At 40.2% G+C, this 5,033-nt stretch overlaps 1 long non-coding RNA gene across 2 annotated transcripts in view; it reads right to left on the bottom strand.

Annotated features, from left to right (window-relative positions):
• The window catches only part of LOC111737705, a 115,502-nt gene extending 115,228 nt beyond the window's left edge, over window positions 1-274 (bottom strand). For both annotated transcript variants that reach the window (XR_002779538.1, XR_002779539.1), the window contains exon 1: window positions 140-274. This is a non-coding gene — a long non-coding RNA (uncharacterized LOC111737705). The remainder of the gene's footprint in view (window positions 1-139) is intronic.
• Between the last annotated feature and the right edge of the window lie 4,759 nt (window positions 275-5,033).

Below are 5,033 nucleotides of genomic sequence, written 5' to 3'. Positions count from 1 at the left end.
CAAGTCAGAGCCATATGGTATCTCTGCAACTCTCCGCCTCGTGCCAGGGAAATTCAAACTGCTGGTACAGTAGATCTGGCTGGTTGGTGGACACAGAGGCCCCTTATATTCTGATCTTGCCTATTAAGGTTTTACCTACCTTCAGACTTTGGTGAGAAGAAACCCGGGGAAGGTCTGGCACAAAACCAAGGTCCTCGACTTCGCACTGCCTGTGGGTTTGGCTCGGCCACTAGCTTTCTGTGTGATCGAGGTAAGCCCTTCTCTTCATATTCTCAAGTTCCTCACCTATAAAAGGAAGAAATTGGTCTTTCTAAACAACCTGCTGCATTCTTTCTGAACAACCTGATTCCTGAGCTTCGATCTGCCCAATTCCTCCAGGAAAACGAGCATGTTAGCCTATCGCTTTGGGGCCAAGGTGACTGTTTTCACAGAGCATTATTTGATTTAGTTCTAAAAAATGTAATCTCTGAGCCACGTGCAGAAACAGGAGTGCACTATTTACACTAGGCTTCTCACTCCGCCCTGACTCAGGCAGCCCCCACACACCAGGCAGCGGCAGGCTAAGAGGAATGAGGGCACTTTCCAACGTGCCTCATGACATAGTTCAAGTGCTTCTTGAAGAAACATAACAAGGAAACAAGAGAGCAGATTTACAAACATCTTAGAAGCAAGCATCACCTATGAGGAATTCTAAAGCTGGCTGAAAATGTTATTTTCTTGTTTCCTATAAAAGCACCTTATTTAAAAAATAATAATAATAAAATAAAAACAGATCAAGAACCTCTCTGGCAATTGTTTTTTTGTTTGTTTCCCACCCTTAGCCCCATTTCTTATGAGCTCTATTATTCATAGACTATCCATTCAGGTCAAAATCATCAGAGTTTTTCAGCTGGGGCACTATTAGCATTTTAAATGAGATGGTTTTTCTTTGTGCTTCAATGTCCCCAGCATAAGAAGCCATTAACAGCTGAATGTCAATAGAGCGGTCCCCCATCATTGTGACAAACGGTTTAAAAACACCTTTATGCATTTCTGTTAAGGGGGGGTCACAGTACTACTTCCAATCAAACTCTCATTTTACTAATGGATTAACTGAGGCCCAGAGACGTGACATGATTCCCCAAGATCACACAAGGAAGACAGGGCTATGGGTTGGATCTGAAGCCACATATTTTGACAGTTAATCCTAGTAATATTTCTATTACCTGAACCCATCTCTAATAGCTGTGGGTTCCATTCCCACAGCTGATGCTGTTATGAAACTTAGAACCAGGTTATTATTGATACCAATACCAATACCAATCATTACTTCCCAAATACATTTGAATTGCATTTCATACCCTCTTACACTGTACTTGGCACTTTTTTCATATTTGTGAGGGTTTTCATTACCAGAAGCCCGTCAGTCATCCTTGCATTTTTTAGTGGACAAGGGGTGGCCTACCAGAATCCAAAAGCAGCATTCTATTTTCTATCCATTGATACACAAGGAACAGAGAGACGAGCTGGTGGGAGTACACCCAGAAGGCAGACATCAAAGATATTCAGCAACTCAAGAAGCTACTTTGTCCATAAGAGCCTAGCATTTTGGACTTTGGGAGCACTGTTCAGTCAATGTTTGTCTTCTGGAGTTTCTGCTATTAAGTGACCCTTCAGGTGGCCTGCAATACTTAGAGGGGGGCAGATCTAAGTTCCCAGCAGTGATAAGTACTATGCTGAAAACTCCTCATCCCCTACCTGTTACAGCTCCCCAAAGTCCATCCCATTACTAACTTCTGGAGAAGATAAACAGGTAGGAAAAGAAAGATGCTCCATTAATTAGTTAGTGGTATTTGCATTGCACTGTCCTGCTACAAAAAAGTCGCCAGCAACCAGGACGGAAAACTCTGCCCGCACATCATCTGCCTGAGACTCCTCACGCACATGTACACCTGATCCATTCAATACTGTACAACGGTAAAAAGGAGAGAGCCCAGGGCTCTGCTCTCATGGTATTTTCAGAGCAATGCACGAGCCTCTCTTAATACATTTGCCACCTCCGAGATGTGCTTCAGACAAGCCCATCTGATCAATGATCAAGTGACACTCAGTCACTTTTTCTGAGTTTTGGTAGACCCACAGGTCCAGAGTCACATTTTAATAGTAGCATTCTTTCATAATCCAGAGATTCCTTTGTCCCACATAAGAATTTCAAAGACAGAGATAATAGATTGATTCAAAAGTTTAACAAAATGTGAAAAGAACAAAGCTGAGATCCCAAGTTTGGACACTTTTTAGCCAAATGTATTTAAAGCAGTAAATACAATGTCATGGAGATGCCAATTTATAGCTAATTACCATTAGGAAAAATGAAAATATATAAATATATAAAATATAAACAGATTTTTATACATATTATATGTGTGTGTGTGTGTGTGTGTGTGTGTGTGTGCGTGCATGCACACGCCCCCAAGAAAAATGTGGTAATGGCACAGAGTTTTCTTTTTCATATTTTTAGCAGTATTATTAGGAACTCATTAGGAGTCAATTACCGTATAATTTCTCTAAAATACTCGATTATGGTTTTGCTGTCCAGGGACATAATTTTTTCAAATGTTCCTTCAAATGACATAAGCCACTCACGACAAAACTAAAATTTTGCCCTTTTTGTCCACCAAAAGAGGGTCAATTTTGAGATACGAGTCCCAAAAGCCCATTTTCTATTTTTGACAATAATCTTCCAGAGAGAACCAGAGAAACTAGCCCGACTCCTACAAAAATGCTGGCAGCTAAGCACAAGGATGTCCTCTTAATCTCCCCATTTTTTGTAAAGCTGAGAGCTACAAAAGTGTTTATTCAAATCCATTCTTCAACAAATATTTGTTGCAAACAAGTAAAAGGCACACAGAAATTTATTGTTAGCATGGAAAGTGAAAAAACAACTATTCATGACAGAGACAGAGGGAGGAAGGAAGAAACACCCTAAGAATGCAATTATCTGGCATGCCTTAAAGCTAATCCTAACTATTTTAAATTACTTTGCATATAAATATCAGTTATCCCAATGGGGAAATGTAAAACCCAAAGAGAAATGCCTAGAAATGATTGGGTAATAAATCTGGCATGGTAGTTGCTTAAGTTATACAGTAGAGAAATGCATAACTCCCTTCCCCACACCTCCAACTCGCCTTCAATTCTTTCCTGTGAAGCATATTGACAAAGTGAAACTTCCTGGCAGTAGGGAAAAAAAAATAACTTGGAAGTGAATCAAAATGACGCATCAGACAAAAATCAATAAGACTGATCTTCGACTCAATTATTTCCCCTCTGAGGATGCTGAGCTCTCATGACGAGGTATTTGTACCTACGTTGTTGGTATATATTTGGTTTCCTTGAACAGAGTCCCCTTCAGTCCATGCCACTATTTCATTCTTCTCCCAAGGCCTCACCTCCATCCTCAAGAGGTGGTACTCAGCAAATTATCGGGGAGGAGAGTGTTGTCTTGCTGCAAACTTGCATCTAGTAAAGAAGTAGATGATATTTGGAAATGCTTGCCAGAATATGGACAGAGTTTTTTCAAAACTTAAGGGAATAAACTTCAGTTTAGCTTCAATGTTCTTTGACTAATAAAAGAGAATTTTAAGTTCTCTAACTCCCTAATAACCGAAATCTCCAAGAATATAGAAAATCCTTTTTTGTATTCCCTTGAGACCAACTCGAGAATATTAAGAGGCCCAGGCAAAGCAAGCCTTGTGCCTTAGGACACCAAATGATTTGCTCATACAACTGGGACCATCATTTAAATAAATATCAAGGGTAGAGTAGAAGGTATTTGGAAAAAACAGTCATCAGAAATGTTGCAGATGAAAAAGGCAACAATCTAACAAAGACTCGTCCCTTAACTAACCTTTAGTCAGGATCTTCTCAGCCCTTTTCAGCTAGGCCTCATCCTTGGGCCTTGTTTTCCGAAGCCGAAATCGTGCTAAGTCAGTTTATGGAGAACCCCCTATCTTCTGAAGACAACTGCTATCTGGTCAACTTGCATATTTGATCACGTTCCTTACCCTGCATCAGCCCCCAAATGATATATGATCACTCAGACCTGACTTCAGCAAGAACCTGAATTATTCAGAAATCACCCTTCATCCCTGATGTTTACATTAGTAATTTCCCATCCACTGACCCCACCTTGCTCCTCAGCTCAAATTCCCAATTGTCCTGTTGTATTTAGAATTGAGCCCAGTTCTACACTGAGGTCTCTACTCCCTGATGCAGTAATAAATGTTTTTGCTGCTTTAACTAACATGAAGCTCTGCTTTGCTTTGATAAAAATCACAAAAGTGTGACAAATAAGAAAAAGTGGTCATGGAAGGGTGTTTTTTGGGTGGATTGCAGGTTTGTTTTTGTTTTAAAGCGTTAGCTCAAAAAGTTCTTTTTTCTTTTTTCTTCCACAGACATGTGTGCGGGCTACAGGAATTCAGGGCTTCCTATAGCCCCTATGCACCTCAAAGGTGGCTCCTGTGTATTTAGAGAGGGAGCCACATTGCAAAAAAATATCATCACCTTGAGTAACCGATCCAAAAAAAGACTCTCAAGGTGGCCAACTTTTCTCAACCTAGAGTCTTCCTCAGTGAACAGTGAATTTCAGAATGTTGCTCTAATAAAATTTTTTTAGTCACCAAGTGCTAAGAGAGTAGAAATAAGCATTTGAAAAGATTTTTAACAACAAAATCCAAGAGGTATTTGTGATGTAGGGTGGAGTGAGGGAAGAAGAAAATTTTAATGATATGGGAAATGCAATTAACCCAGAAAATGCTGGACCCAGACATTCTGGTTTATTAAAGATGTGGAGCTTGTTTTTGAAATTGTCTTGTCAGAAGAAAAGCAGTGAAATAAACTAGAAAAGAAATGATGAGGATCTGGATTCTGGGCTCTACTCTGACCATTTTTTTGGAAGAGTCACGGCACTCGTGGGAAACTGTAAGAGCTATGCCTGAAAAGGGAGAGGGTGGGGGGTGGACGTACTGCCCACCAAACCTCATAAACGTCAAGCT

The sequence above is a fragment of the Pteropus vampyrus genome, unplaced genomic scaffold, assembly GCF_000151845.1.
Source record: "Pteropus vampyrus isolate Shadow unplaced genomic scaffold, Pvam_2.0 Scaffold30, whole genome shotgun sequence".
Lineage (NCBI taxonomy): Eukaryota > Metazoa > Chordata > Mammalia > Chiroptera > Pteropodidae > Pteropus > Pteropus vampyrus.
This window is presented reverse-complemented; position numbering and strand designations above follow the sequence as displayed.